Genomic DNA, 17,545 nt, shown 5'->3' on the forward strand with positions numbered 1-17,545 from the left:
CTTTTGCTTAGCCTTGGGAGCCCTGTTTAGTTTTCTGTTGTTATACTTGCTTGCCCATCCCTGACCAGGGGGAGTTTATTCAGCAGGATGATGTTGTTTAGGGACAATGAGAAGAGAGAATCTGTCGAAAGCAGTAAGTCCTAGAGCAGAGAAGAGAAACTTGTGTCAGCCTTTTCAAGTTAAAACTGAATTTTGGCAGAGATTTGCAAAATTCTTGTTTACTATTATGCCATTATGCCATGTTTATTGTGTGACATTTGCCAGCTCAAATAAGTTGTTAGCAGACACTTGGTTTAAAAAAAAAAAAGAAGAAGAAATTCCATATGACTTTCACACCTTACTGTTTTGGCCAAAGACCACATACTATCATTACTTTGGGCAAAAGCTCATCAGACCGTCTGAATGGTTTGATTCTACACACAGCATTCTGATTACTGTGGAATTTTTTAAGAAACGGTCTTGCTTCCAGCTATTGCAGTGCTGATGTATAGCTTCTAAGGTCTTTTGGATCAATTGGCTGCTTGCTCTTTGGATATTTGTCATATAACAACTGAATTTAGAGTGTGTCATAATGTTATTCTAATTTTATTTTCTTATCAGAAATGAGGGATTATTTGTTAATTAGAGGAAATAAAATGTAAAATATATAAGGTATGCTAAAATATATGATAGAGAGATGGCCAAGTCAATTATGTACAAATACAAAGCTCAGTCTAATTTATAACACAGTGACTGCTCACACTCTAAACCCCACCACCAAACTCATAATGGTGTCTTCAGATCACTTGGTTTATATCAGTATCACAGCCTCTGTGCATACTTGTATAAGGTTTTCTTAGTTACTTTTATAAGACTTCTTGCATTAGATTATTAGCAAGTTGTCATTAGCTGGCATGGAAATTTTGTCTTAACTTTATCATCTAGCAAAATGTTTGCCTTTAGCATATATTCAATAATATTTGTTGAATATAATTTTTAAGATAGCACTGTAGATTGTAACACATTTAGTATTTACTCTTTCACTTTACAGATAAGAAAATTAAGTTTCAAAAAAGAAGTAGGATTTGCCTGGGGTTACCTGGACAGCTCTTGGTTAATCTGTATTACAGTCCATGTTTTATACTGCCTATGAGTCTAACACTTACACTGTAGGCTCCACAACTGAATTGACTGTTTTGTCAAGTATCTAGTATTCCATCTAGTGATTTTGTCTTCTTATTCTTCTCATTTTTTGCCAATTTCTGACTTTTTCTGAATAGGAATAAAGTATTAAAACAGTGTTTTAATAAATGAGTGTGAAAATTCCATTTGGTACAAGCAGTAGTATCATTGAAAAATTTGCTCAGAATGCTATCATGTTTCTAAGCCACATGGTTCTTCGTTCTAATTATTCCCCTTTAGAATATTCTAAATATTATTCTTCTTTCTAGTCTCTAACCTTTCCGATTCTCAATTAAACGAACTGAGGAGACTGGTGCTGAGTTTTTTGTTGCTGTTTGTTTTTCCCCAGCATATATATATTTCCTGCCTACTAGAACTTCTAGTTGCTTGCTTATATATTTAACTTAATTATTCTGAGTTATTTAAATGTATTTGAGAAAAGTCATGAGATTAAGTTGGTCTTTTTTTTGCAATGTAGAACAATAATAAATACAAAAACAGGATTAGAACAATAGGCAGAGGGACTTCCCTGGTGGCGCAGTGGTTAAGAATCCACCTGCCAATGCAGGGGACACGGGTTCCATCCCTGGTCTGGGAAGATACCACGTACTGCAGAGCAATTAAGCCTGTGCACCACAACTACCAAGTCTGCGCTCTAGAGCCCTCGAGCCACAACTACTGAGCCCGTGCGCCTACAGCCCGTGCTCTGCAACAAGAGAAGCCCCTGCAATGAGAAGCCCGCGCACTGCAACGAAGAGTAGCCCCCACTCGCCACAACTAGAGATAGCCCACGCACAGCAACGAAGACCCAACACAGCCAAAAATAAATAAAATTAATTTAAAAAAAGAAAAGAACAATAGGCAAATAGTATAGAATCAAATTAAAACAAGTGGCAATGAAAAATTGATAAACCACTCCATCTGCCTTATTACCAGAAACAAATAAATTTTAAAATTATCAGTCTTTATTTTTGAGGTAGAAAAAGATAGTTAAAAATAAAGTAAAAACAAAAGAACCAACTTAAGGATTCTTTGGCAGGCCCCTCTAAAAAACAGAGGCAAAATGGGAAGAAAAAAAGCATCCACTGAGAGAACATCTCTCAAGAAGACAAGGTACTTAATGAGGAAAATTTTTTCTTGCCCTGTTGAAACACAAAAAGATAAACAACGAGAAAAACAAAACAAAACAAAACATGTGCTTGAAAGAAAAACAACAGCAAACCCTTTGATAATTCCAAGACCCTTGTAGACAGTAGTTAATATGTTGATATCTGGGGCTGTAAAAAGTATAATAATTGCATGGTGTCATTTCCACTCTCATACATTTATTATTATAAGAGAGAGATTTTGATGAAATGCTGGGGAAGGAATAGGAGGAAAAATACTAAAATTAATTGAGCTCAATTGAGCTTAATTTTGCTCAATCTTCTATGTGCAAAAATCTTCATATAAGGAAACAATATATATATTTTTTGTTTAACCTAATAACCCTTTAAATGATTATTTTTTTGCTTGCTTTTCAGTTGAGAAACCAGAACATCAGTGGGATGATGTAACTTTCTCAAGTTCATAAACTAATAAGTATGAAAGGAATTGTAACCTGAGAGAGCCTAACACAGCTCTTTCCATTACACTGCCTTACCTCACTGAGGGGGCCAGTCATTTATTCACATTTCTGAGCAATTTTCATTTGCTTCTTGAGTTGGGTTGCATGCATCATCTCATTTCACTGTGATGTCAACATTGAGAATAAGTGTCATTTTTTTTCACTTGTAAGTGAGTTTGGGAGACCAGTAGAGGAGAAATCTGTTTCTCAAACACTGAACTATGTGTAAATGTAGCTTGTGTTGAAATTTTCCACATCCTACATGTAGAAAAAACAACAAAAAAAATGAGGAACATGATAATAAAGTGATTCTTCTAAGAAATTCTTTCTCTCCCTATGTTTTAAGAATTGTTGGACTTCCCTGGTGGTCCAGTGGTTAAGACTCCATGCTTCCAATGCAGGGCACGTGGGTTTGATCCCTGGTCAGGGAACTAAGATCCCACATGCCACACGGCATGGCCAAAAAAGAAAAAAAAAAAAAAAGAATTGTCATTTTCTTTTCATTTCTGAAATATTGGTAAAAAGATAGCAGTATTAGTATTAGCGTTATGTATGCTTCTTGTTTTAATATCAAAAATTTCAAAGTTAGCAATTACAGTATTATTTTTGTTTAATTTTACTCTCTGTTCATTAACATACAACTTTGAAGAGAAATGCACAGTTTTTTGTTTTTAATTGTTTGGACAAAGGAGTAAAATTTTAAAGTTACAAATTTTATTTGACACTTAATAGAAAAAAAAATCCAGGAGAGTTTTAAAACACTGATAAAACAAAAGAACTATATTTTAAATTTTATGGTGGAAATGATTCTAGTACCTTCCATATCTTTTTCAAATAAGATTTTTATTCTCATTTTGGAAATTGAGCATTTACTTTTCTTTTCAATATTTCTTTAACCTAACTTCAAAGCTTTAAAAACTAATACACACCTTTAATTCTTCTCCCTCCAGTACCTCTTTTTAAAGCTTTGCTTGTGAACAGAACCCTCCCTGATACACATTAAAATTTCTTTGAAAGAAATAAATGAGACAGGGCCTCTGTAGAACTGAACAACTCATGAAAGATTTGGAGCTCACAAAATTCATTAAAATCTTAAAATTAAACATTTTTAAGTTTCTTGAATGACTATATTTGCCTCTTAAATTATCATTCCATTTTACCCCTTTTCCTCTTTATAGCACAAAAAGTCATAACTCTTTTAAATATAAGTCAAATCATAGCATCCCTCCCCCCTAAGACTCTTCAATAGTCTCCCATTTAACTGATAAAATATCTTCATCTTTTGCTACTCTACCTATGGCTCACTCGACTCCAGTCACACTGGTCTCTTTGCTGTGCCTGAAACTCCCAAATACATCTTGCCTCTGGGTCTTTGTGCTCTTCTTTTCTTCCATGGCTGCTATTCCTCCAATATCAAATAGCTCACCCCTTTTCAGGCTCTATTCAAATATCACCTTATCTGAGATGTGTACAATGACTATCCCATGTAAAATAGCATCTCTGCTCTACCTTGTCAATCCTATCACATGTTATCTCCATGTCTGTCTTTATCTTCATAATATTTATTACTTAACATTACACTTTATATTGATTTGTTGATTTGCCAGCTGTCCAAAATACACTTTCCTTGAGAGCAGAGACTTTATCTCTTTTGTTTATGGCTGTATTCCCAGTTGGCACAAAGTAGTGGCTCACTAAATAATGATGGAAAAATGAATGGAAAGCTCACTTTCTTACTGGTCCCATGACTTCTTTGTCACGGCACTATAGTGAGAATCACTCTGAAATTAATTTAATATACTTTCAGTCCAAACCCTGATTCTGCCCCTTGCAGGCTAATTAGCCTTGTGTACTGAGGCAAGTCATGCATCCTCCCTGAAATTAATTACCCTTGCCTATAAACTAAGAAGATCCACACCTACCCTCCTTACCTCATAGGATTGCTAAGAGGACCAAATGAGATAACAAAGGTAAAAATGCTTTATAAACTTCTAAGTATGGTTCTAAAAGGATTACATTTAAGGTGACTGATGGCATAACAGGTACAGCTGTGGTGTATATATAATCTAGTCTAGTTTTAGATTTAGTTTAATATCTTGTTAGTGGAAATACACGGAATGATACACTGAACAGTTTTCTTAGGGGTGCAACTTTCTTCCATCACTTAACATCATATAACATTTTTCTGAGGACAACTGGAAATATATTTTTCCTGGTGTAATTAATGGTCTATTTTGATATGACTGGTATTCCTAGTAGATTTTCCTCTGTGTGTGTGTGCATGCATGTGCATGTGTGTGCACCAACAACTATTCTTCAGATCTAAAAAAATGGTTAGATGCATCCACTATAATAATGAACTGACACATTTAAAGGACTCAGATTTGCATGCCAATGGCAATAGAGGGTAGATTTTGTTTGTTGTCGTTTATTTATTTATTTTTTTGAATATTGAAGAAGTGCTCAGAAAAGCAGTGGGTGCTTGTGATAAGTATGTAACATTTTATGGAGATGTGAGGTGAGTGTTGTCACTTTGATCTTCCCCTCAAAATCACTAGAATATCCCAGACAGAATATTAAAGAAATTAGACAAGATTAAAGAGTCTGAATACATAGGAAATTAAAGAAGAGGCAAAAATTATCCTAATAAGAATGGTGCAAGGACTTGAAATAGGGATAGGTCAGGTTGGTTGGTTACTTGGTTGGTTGGTAGATAGATAGATAGATAGATAGATAGATAGATAGATAGATAGATAAAAGATAGATATAGATACATTATAGACTAACCATATTATTTATGTTACCCACACAAAGAATATAGGTGACTTACTCCAGGACACATGAAAGTAAAACTGAGATTAAAGTGAGAAAACCAGTGTTGTCTTAACCCACCCTAGTATTGAAGTGTTAGGTATGACACCAGCATTTAAATAATCAGAGGCTAGTAATATAAATATAGATTTCTGGGTCACACCCTAGACTTACTTTAAGAGATTTTCTCCAGCTAGATGCTAGGAAGCTGCTTTTTTATTATGTGCTCATAATGAACTCATGCACAATTTTAAGACTCACTGCCTTATATATGCCATACTGTCTACATAATATTCTTCCAGGTATTTTCCCTCTATATGAAGTCTACCTTGTTATCCAAATTTGTCCTGCTCTAAGGAAACTGCAGTGGACTAAAAATTCTTTACACTAGAGGTATCTATTACCCAGGACTGCCAGTTTTTTCAGTTAATGTTGAAGCAAATTTGCTTTCTCCCTCCCTTTGATCCACCTCCTGCATAGCAAACAGCATGCCAGACAGTCACCAAGTCTTCAGATTGGCAACTTTATGGCTTTATTCCTCTTCCTGTCCAAATGTATAATAATATTAAAGGTGGTAACTGGCCACTGAAAATAATAATCATTCTAGTAATCATCTAATCATCCTCCATGCAGGATATCTGTAATGAGATCTCCATAGCAATGGCCCCTTCTGGAAGCTACTGGTTTCATGGTTTTTTGCTATGTGCTTGTAAATCATAATGAACTGTAATTTTTCCCTTAAAAATAAAAGATTTTGAACTTGACACTGTATATAAAGTACTGCAGAAATCGGAGGATGTCTGCTGGGGTGGGGATAAAAAGGAACTAGAGCCTTGATCATGAAAAAGGAGATCATGAAAAAGGATGTTAAAGTATAATTTTCAAAAAGGAAGAAAATCATTTCTCCATATACATGTAGAATGCACATTCAAAGATTCTATTCAATTCATTAATTAAGAATAAAAACTGTAAGATGTTATGACCAGTTCAAAGAATGCTTGGGAAGCTAAGTGTGTATAGAAAATTTGACAAAGAAATACCAGGTTAAGGATGCTGGTTTATATAGAAATCTAATTAATGTCTAGCAGGGCCATAAACCATAACCCTGAGGTTATCTATTCTTCCAGAAAGAAATTATTTGCCTCTCTACCTGATAAAAATCTGCAGGTTAATATCTATTCTTACACAGTTATATAGCAGCCTAATCAATATAAATTCTATCAAAGTTGCAAGCCCAGAATTGCACTAAAAAAAGCACTCAGTAATCTGTTTGCCTATTTCCAAGTTTTAGATAATTTTTCTGACAGGAGGAAATAAGCTTCAGGAACAAAGCATTTGTCTTTATCTAATTCAGAGTGCACTGTGAGGTAACAATTAGGCCAGTGTCAATGGTTGTGAAAGGGATCATATAGAGACAATTTGTGATGAGCCAGCCATTGGGTAGATCATTAAAGCACCTGAAATTGGACAGTTTCTTGAATATAATATAGTGTTTGCTAGAGGCTCTTCTATGTATACAAGGAAGATCAAACAGTATAGCCAGGCTGAAATTCAGTGAAGAAGTTCTATTCTGCATCCCTTAAGAACAAGCCACATGTACACACTGCTGTATTTAAAATGAATAATCAGCAAAAACCTACTGTATAGCTCAGGGAACTCTGCTCAATATTATGTAACAACCTAAATGGGAAAATAATTTGAAAAAGAATAGACACATGTATATGTGTAACTGAATCACTTTGCTGTACACTTGAAACTCACACAACATTGTTACTCAACTATACCCCAATATAAAATAAAAAGTTAAAAAAAAGAAAAAGCTAAATTACACAGTGATTTTAGTTTCAACATTAGAAACTGGTTTCTGAGGGGCCATATACTTGGGCAACTCTGAGTTGAATCACTGAATTAAGTCTTAAATAAAAGGATAGAGAATTCAACAGAATAAAGTGAAAAATCAGATCATGTAACTCTATTCTTATACTTCCAGAGGTTCCCAGTCACTTAAGGTCCAAATATCCCCTCAAGGCCAACATAGGGCACTGCAGGATCTGGCTTCTGGCTATTTCTCTGACCTTGTCTCCTGCCACTCACTGCCCCAGTTCTCTTCAGCCATAGTGGCTTGGGCACAGGCTTTTAAAATACACTAAGACTGGGCTTCCCAGGTGGCGCAGTGGTTAAGAATCCGCCTGCCAATGCAGGGGACACGGGTTCGAGCCCTGGTCCAGGAAGATCCCACATGCCGCAGAGCAAAAAAGCCCGTGTGCCACAACTACTGAGCCTGTGCTCTAGAGCCTGCGAGCCACAACTACTGAAGCCTGCGTGCCTAGAGCCCATGCTCCGCAACAAGAGAAGCCACTGCAATGAGAAGCCCACGCATCACAATGAAGAGTAGCCCCCACTCGCCACAACTAGAGAAAGCCCAGGCGCAGCAACAAAGACCCAATGCAGCCAAAAATAAATAAATTAAATAAATTAATTAATTTTAAAAAAATACACTAAGACTACTCTTAAGAATTGTAGCTATCACACAGTTTCACTATGTGCCAGATACATTGTTTTCTTTCTATTGTGGTAAAAAAACACATTATATGGAATCTACCCTCTTACAAAATGTCAACTATACAGTGCAGTATTATTAACTATAAGCACCATGTTGTATAGCACATCTCTAGAACTTTTTCATCTTCATGATTGGAACCCTACAGCCCTTGAAGTGGGCTGTAACTCTCCATTTTCCTCTCCTCTCAGGCCCTGGCAACCAGCATTCTATTCCCTGTGTCTATGAGTCTGACTACGTTAGGTAAGTCATCTGAGTGGAATGAGGCAGTATTTGTGCTTTTGTCACTGGCTTATTTTATTTAGCGTAATGTCTTCAAGGTTCATCAATGTTGCAACATTACTCGACCTTTGTAATATCAGGAAGTGTGATTCCTCCAGCTTTGTTCTTGCTCAAAATTGCTTTGGCTATTTGAGGTGTTTTATGATTTCATATGAATATTAGGATTTTTTTCTATTTCTATAAAATTGCCATTGAGATTTTGACTCAAAATCAAAGGGACTGTAGTACTTCATCTGTAGCTTGCTTTGGGTAGTACGGATATTTTAACATTATTAATTCTTCCAATCCATGGATATGGCATGTCTTTCCATTCCAACCTCATAAACACTAGGTTATATTTTACTGAAAAAAAAAAAAACTGAAAATTATCTTGACTTTGAGTACTGTGGTTAACATTAAGTCAAAGTTGAAGCTTCAATTAAGAAATATATTCAGCAAATCAGTTAAATTCATATCCATCTTACTCATCCTTTGTGAATATATTTATTATCCATATTATTATTCAATTTTTCTCAAAAATTGTAACACAGAGGTTCATATTGTTTACATATCAATCATGATATGTACATGTTAAAAATGTCTGAAAAAGGCATTTGTTCCTATCCTCCTAGGAACCCACACACAAAAGAGCACAACAAATGAGAATTTAGTCAAATATAATTGCAGTGATCCAGGGAGTGTTCTTTCTTTGAGTTGAAGTGGGATTTAAATTTTTTATTGTAAGGGAAAGATTACATATAAATATTAATAATTAATCATTGAAATATAATATTAATGTCTATCAATTTAATCTATGAACTTTAAGCTATCAATATCAATCTACATGTTTATCTACCTATTGTCAATCATCACATTACCCTTGCCTTTAATATTATTTTTTAATTACAGTGGATTATGTATTAAATTGAATACAGAATTTAATTTAAATGATGTAAACTAACAGCATGAAAATATCCATTAAAATATCTAATTGAGAAATTGGTGAGGATTCACAGAGGAAAATCCAAGCTCAAGAACTCTGTTGCTGAATTCTCTAGATAGCAAAAAACCACCCTAAAAAAAAATACCATCCACATTGGATAAAATAACTTAAAATAATAGTCATCATCATCATCAAAATATTTGAGTGTACAATTAATAGAAAATTAATAGGCATGAATTAACTATTCCTTTTGCTTCAAACACATGTAGAATATGAAGTTAGCATTTTTTCAGTGCCTTGAAGATGTGTAGCAGGTGCCCAATAAATATTTGCTGAATAAATGAAATAAGGTTAAATAACAAAAAAGAAAATGCTCTCCTGCTCTCTTTATTGGGGTCAATTACTGGTTCTTAAAGAGAAGGTGATTTTGAGAACCAAAATCCATTGTTGCAGCTTTTCTTTGTTCTGTTTTTTCCTAGATACTTCATTTAAAAGATTTAAGTACAATATAAAAACAGACCTACAGTTTCTGGAGCTGGTTAAAACCCTAGTAAAAATGGGCAAAATATAAGAAAGAAAGAAAGGAAGAATATATGGGATTTTGTTATTACTGATTCATGACATATACATTTTAGGCATTTTAAGATTTTGAGCCACCAGAGGGCAGACAGCAGAAGCAAGAAGAACTACAATCCTGCAGCCAGTGGAACAAAAACCACATTCACAGAAAGATAGACAAGATGAAAAGGCAGAGGGCTATGTACCAGATGAAGGAACAAGATAAAACCACAGAAAAACAATTAAATGAAGTGGAGATAGGCAACCTTCCAGAAAAAGAAATCAGAATAATGAGAGTGAAGATGATCCAGGACCTCGGAAAAAGAATGGAGGCAAAGATCGAGAAGATGCAAGAAATGTTTAACAAAGACCTAGAAGAATTAAAGAAGAAACAGAGATGAACAATACAATAACTGAAATGAAAAATACACTACAAGGAATCAATAGCACAATAACTGAGGCAGAAGAACGGATAAGTGACCTGGAAGACAGAATGGTGGAATTCACTGATGTGGAACAGCATAAAGAAAAAAGAATGAAAAGATATGAAGACAGCCTAAAAGACCTCTGAGACAACATTAAATGCAACTACATTTGCATTATAGGTGTCCCAGAAGGATAAGAGAGAGAGAAAGGACCCGAGAAAATATTTGAAGAGATTACGGTCAAAAACTTCCCTAACATGGGAAAGGAAATAGCCACACATGTCCAGGATGTGCAGAGAGCCCCATACAGGATAAACACAAGGAGAAACATGCCAAGACAGATAGTAATCAAACTGGCAAAAATTAAAGGCACAGAAAAATTACTGAAAGCAGCAAGGGAAAAACGACAAATAACATACAAGGGAACTCCCATAAGGTTAACAGCTGATTTATCAGCAGAAACTCTACAAACCAGAAGGGAGTGGCAAGACGTACGTAAAGTGATGAAAGGGAAGAATGTACAACCAAGGTTACTCTACCTGGCAAGGATCTCATTCAGATTCGATGGAGAAATCAAAAGCTTTATGGATAAGCAAAAGCTAAGAGAATTCAGCACCACCAAACCAGCTCTACAACAAATGCTAAAGGAACTTCTCTAAGTGGGAAACACAAGAGAAGAAAAGGACCTACAAAAACACACCCAAAACAATTAAGAAAATGGTAATAGGAACATACATATCGATAATTACCTTAAACATGAATGGATTAAATGCTCCAACCAAAAGACACAGGCTTGCTGAATGGATACAAAAACAAGACCCGTATATATGCTGTCTATAAGATACCCACTTCAGACCTAGGGACACATACAGACTGAAACTGAGGGGATGGAAAAAGACATTCCATGCAAATGGAAATCAAAAGTAAGCTGGAGTAGCAATACTCATATCAGATAAAATAGACTTTAAAATAAAGAATGTTACAAGAGACAAGGAAGGACACTACATAATGATCAAGGGATCAATCCAAAAAGAAGATATAAAAGTTATAAATATATATATGCACCCAACATAGGAGCATCTCAATACATAAGGCAACTGCTAATAGCTATAAAAGAGGAAATCGAAAGTAACACAGTAACAGTGGGGGACTTTAACACCTCGCTTACACCAATGGACAGATCATCCAAACAGAAAATTAATAAGGAAACAGAAGCTTTAAATGACACAATAGAACAGATAGATTTAATTTACATTTATAGGACATTCCATCCCAAACCAGCAGATTACACTTTCTTCTCAAGTGCGCATGGAACATTCTCCAGGATAGATCACATCTTGGGTCACAAATCAAGCCTCAGTAAATTTAAGAAAACTGAAATCATATCAAGCATCTTTTCTGACCACAACACTATGATATTAGAAATCAATTACAGGGAAAAAAATGTAAAAAACACAAACACATGGAGGCTAAACAATACATAACTAAATAACCAAGAGATCACTGAAGAAATCAGAGAATAACTAGAGGCAGATGACAATGAAAACATGATGATCCAAAACCTATGGGATGCAGCAAAAGCAGTTCTAAGGGGGAAGTTTATAGCTATACAAGCCTACCTCAAGAAACAAGAAAAATCTCAAATAAACAATCTAACCTTACACCTAAAGGAACTAGAGAAAGAAGAACAAACAAAACCCAAAGTTAGTAGAAGAAAAGAAATCATAAAGATCAGAGCAGAAATAAATGAAATAGAAACAAAGAAAACAACAGCAAAGATCAATAAAAATAAAAGCTGGTTCTTTGAGAAGATGAACAAAATTGATAAACCATTAGCCTGAATCATCAAGAAAAAGAGGGAGAGGACTCAAATCAATAAAATTAGAAATGAAAAAGGAGAACTTACAACAGACACTGCAGAAATACAAAACAACCTAAGAGACAACTACAAGCAAATCTACGTCAATAAAATGGACAACCTGGAAGAAATGGACAAATTCTTAGAAAGGTATAGCCTGCCAAGACTGAACCAGGAAGAAATAGAAAATATGAATAGACCAATCGCAAGTAATGAAATTGAAACGGTGATTAAAAATCTTCCAACAAACAGAAGTCCAGGACCAGATGGTTTCACAGGTGAATTCTATCAAACATTTAGAAAAGAGCTAACACCCATTCTTCTCAAACCCTTCCAAAAAACTGCAGAGGAAGGGACACTTCCAAACTCATTTTACAAGGCCACCATCACCCTGATACCAAAACCAGACAAAGATACTACAAAAAAAGAAAATTACAGACCAATATCACTGATGAATATAGATGCAAAAATCCTCAACAAAATACTAGCAAACAGAATCCAAAAACACATTAAAAGGATCATACACCATGATCAAGTGGGATTTATCCCAGGGATGCAAGGATTCTTCAATATATGCAAGTGAATCAATGTGATACACCATATTAACAAACTGAGGAAGAAAAACCATATGATGATCTCAATAGATGCAGAAACAGCTTTTGACAAAATTCAACACCCATTTATGATAAAAACTCTCCAGAAAGTGGGCATAGAGGGAACCTACCTCAACATAATAATGGCCATATATGACAAACCCACAGCAAACATCATTCTCAATGGTGTAAAACTGAAAGCATTTCCTCTAAGATCAGGAACAAGGCAAGGATGTCCACTCTCACCACTATTATTAAACATAGTTTTGGAAGTCCTAGCCACAGCAATCAGAGAGGAAAAAGAAATAAAAGGGATACAAATTGGAAAAGAAGAAGTAAAACTGTCACTGTCTGCAGATGACATGATACTATACATAGAGAATCCTAAAGATGTCACCAGAAAACTACTAGAGCTAATCAATGAATTTGGTAAAGTTGCAGGATACAAAATTAATGCACAGAAATCTCTTCAATTCCTATACACTAATGATGAAAACTCTGAAAGAGAAATTAAGGAAACACTCCCATTTAACATTGCAACAAAAAGAATAAAATACCTAGGAATAAACCTACCTAAAGATCATAATAAACCTACCTACAGACAAAAGATCTGTATGCAGAAAACTATAAGACACTGATGAAATAAATTAAAGATGATATAAACAGATGGAGAGATATACCATGTTCTTGGATTGGAAGAATCAATATTGTGAAAATGACTATACTACCCAAAGCAATCTACAGATTCAGTGCAATCCCTATTAAATTACCAATGGCATTTTTTACAGAGCTAGAACAAAAAATCTTAAAATTTGTAAGGAGACACAAAAGACGCTGAATAGCCAAATAGTCTTGAGGGAAGAAAACGGAGCTGGAGGAATCAGACTCCCTGACTTCAGACTATAATACAAAGCTACAGAAATCAAGACAATATGGTACTGGAACAAAAACAGAAATATAGATCAATGTAGCAAGATAGAAAGCCCAGAGATAAACCCACGCACCTATGGTCAACTAATCTATGACAAAGGAGGCAAGGATGAACAATGGAGAAAAGACAGTCTCTTCAATAAGTGTTGCTGGGAAAACTGGACAGCTACATGTAAAAGAAGGAAACTAGAACACTCCCTAACACCATACACAAAAATAAACTCAAAATGGATTAGAGACCTAAATGTAAGACCGGACACTATAAAACTCTTAGAGGAAAGCATAGGAAGAACACTCTTTGACATAAATCACAGCAAGATCTTTTTTGACCCACCTCCTAGAGTAATGGAAATAAAACCAAAAATAAACAAATGGGACCTAATTAAACTTAAAATCTTTTGTACAGCAAAGGAAACTACAAACATGACGAAAAGACAACCCTCAGAATGGGAGAAAATATTTGCAAACAAATCAACAGACAAAGGATTAATCTCCAAAATATATAAATAGCTCATGCAGCTCAGTATTAAAAAAACAAACAACCCATTCCAAAAATGGGCAGACAACCTAAATAGACATTTCTCCAAAGAAGACATACAGATGGCCAAGAAGCGCATGAAAAGCTGCTCAACATCACTAATTATTAGAGAAATGCAAATCAAAACTACAATGAGGTATCACCTCACACGAGTTAGAATGGGCATCATCAGAAAATCTACAAACAACAAATGCTGGAGAGGGTGTGGAGAGAAGGGAACCGTCTTGCACTGGTGGTGGGAATGTAAAGTGATACAGCCACTATGGAGAACACTATGGAGGTTCCTTAAAAAACTAAAAATAGAACTACAATATGACCCAGCAATCCCACTACTGGGCATATTACCTGGAGAAAACCATAATTCAAAAAGACACATGCACCCCAATGTTCACTGCAGCACTATTTACAATAGCCAGGACATGGAAGCAACCTAAATGCCCATCGACAGACGAATGGATAAAGAAGATATATACAATGGAATATTACTCAGCCATAAAAAGGAACGAAATTGGGTCATTTGTAGAGACGTGGGTGGATCTAGAGACTGTCATACAGAGTGAAGTAAGTCAGAAAGAGAAAAACAAATATCACATATTAATGCATAATTGTGGAACCTAGAAAAATGGTACAGATGAACTGGTTTGCAGGGCAGAAATTGAGACACAGATGTAGAGAACAAACGTATGGACACCAAGGGGGAAAAGTGGGGGGGGGTGGTGGTGGTGGTGGTGTGATGAATTGGGAGATTGGATTGACATATATACACTAATAAGTATAAAATGGATAACCAATAAGAACCTGCTGTATAAAAAAATAAATAAAATTAAATTAAAAAAAAAAAAGAATGGGAGACAAAAGCTCTTCCTGAGCGTTTAAAAAAAAAAAAGATTTTGATGTATGGTTTAGGGACACCAGGGATTGGAGAAATGGGCTAAATCAAATATAAAAACAAAGAAACTAGGGAAAAAACCCAAAAAACTATCATATACTATCAGATAAGAGGCAAACTGGGAATATAATTTAGCTAGTCTTTACTGGTAATGTCCCATCCACCAAGAGAATAGTTTTTTGCCAAATACAGCAAAGTTTTGATAAAAGAAATCCTGTGGAAGAATCATTTTTAGTACTGAGTTTCACTCAGATCTGACAAGCTTAGGGTTATTAGGTGAATTACTTGGAGCAACTCACTCATATGTGGGTCACTGTCTCCAAAATCCAAATAGGCCTCCAAAATACCATGTCTCTTGTCTTCTGTTTTTTTGTTTTTAATTTTTATTGAAGTGCAGTTGATTTACAATGTTGTGTTAATTTCTGCTGCGAAGTGATTCAGTTTTATATATATATATATACACACACACATATATATATATATATTTATATTTTTAAAAATTCTTTTCCATTATGGTTTATCACAGGATACTGAATATATCTCCCTGGGCTATACAGTAGGATCTCGTTGTTTACCCATTCTTTATATAATGGCTTGCATCTGCTAACTCCAAACTCCCAATCCATCTCTCTCCCACCCTCGGCAACCATAAGTCTGTTCTCTATGTCTGTGAGTCTATTTCTGTCTCATAGATAGGTTCATTTGTGTCATATTTTAGATTCTTCATATAAGTAATATCATAAGGTATGTGTCTTTCTCTTTCTGACTTATTTCACTTAGTATGATAATCTCTAAGTCCATCCATGTTGCTGCAAATGGCATTATTTCATTTTTTTTATGGCTGAGTAGTATTCCATTGTATATACATGCCACATCTTCTTTATCCATTCATCTGTTGAGGGGCATTTAGGTTGTTTCCACAACTTGGCTATTGTGAATAGTGCTGCTATGAACACAGAGTTGCATGTATTTTTTTGAATTACAGTTTTGTCCAGACATATACCCAGGAGTGGGACTGCTGGATCATAAGGCAACTCTATTTTTAGTTTTTGAGGAAACTCCATACTGATTTCCACAGTGGCTGCACCAACTTACATTCTCACCAACAGTGTAGGAAGGTTCCCTTTTCTCCACACCCTCTCTAGCATTTGTTATTTGTAGACCTTTTAATGATGGCCATTCTGACTGGTGTGAGGTGGTACCTCACTGCAGTTTTGATTTGCATTTCTCTAATAATTAACGATGTTGAGCATCTTTTCATGTGCTTCTTGGCCATCTGTACACCATGTCTCTTGTTATTAGCAAAGGATGAAAAGTGACAGAGTTCATTTTTCATTTTATAGGTAATGATTCAATATGCTCCAAATCACTGGGCATCCAGGAGATACGATGTGATTTGATTAGAGTTTGGGTGTGGAAAGGATTGACTCACTAGTAATTCACCCAATTAGTAGGGAGGGGGAGGGATAGGGGAAGAGCAACAAAGACGAGACTTGGTTAAAATATATAGTCCACAGTAACCTTCATCTTTTCTATTGTTTTTCTCATTGATATTTCATTTATTTCTGCTCTAATCCTTATTACTTCCTTCCATCTACTAACTTTGGGCTCAGTTGTTCTTTTTCTAGTTCCTTCAGGTATAAGTTAGGCTGTTAATTAAAATTTTTCTTTTTTTTTTAATATAGGTATTTATCACTGTAAAACTCCCTCTTAGAACTGCTTTGGTTGCATCCTATAAATTATGTTGTGATTCCATTTTTGTTTTTTGAAAAGATAAACAAAATTGACAGACCCTTAACAAGATGAAGAAAAGGAGAGAAAAGACTTAAATAAAAAAAAGTATAAATAAAACAAAGGGCATTACAACTGATATCACAGAAATACAAAGAGTTGTAAGAGATTGCCATGAATAAATATTTGCCAAAAAATGTACAACTAGAAAAAAAGGAGAAATTCCTAGAAACCTACCACCTATCAGGACTGAATCAAGAAGAAATTGAAAATCTGAACAGATCAATAATGAGTAAAGAAATTGAAGCAGCAAACTGAATTCAGCAAAACATTAAAATAATCATATATCATAACCAAGTGGAATATATCCCTAGAATGCAAGGATGGTGCAACATATGTAAATCAATAAATGTGGTATACCACACCAACAAATGAAAGACAAAAATCATATGATCATCCCAATAGACACAGAAAAAGGATCTGACAAAATTCAACATCCCTTCATGATAAAAATAAAAACTCTCAACAAATTAGGTATAGAAAGAGTGTACCTCAATATAATAAAGGCTGTAGGTGTGTGTACGTGTGTGTGTGTGTGTGTGTGTGTATATATATATATATATATATATATATATATAACATGCCAACAGCTAACATCATACTCAATGGAAAAAGCTGAAA

Source organism: Balaenoptera ricei, chromosome 8 (genome assembly GCF_028023285.1).
Source record: "Balaenoptera ricei isolate mBalRic1 chromosome 8, mBalRic1.hap2, whole genome shotgun sequence".
NCBI lineage: Eukaryota > Metazoa > Chordata > Mammalia > Artiodactyla > Balaenopteridae > Balaenoptera > Balaenoptera ricei.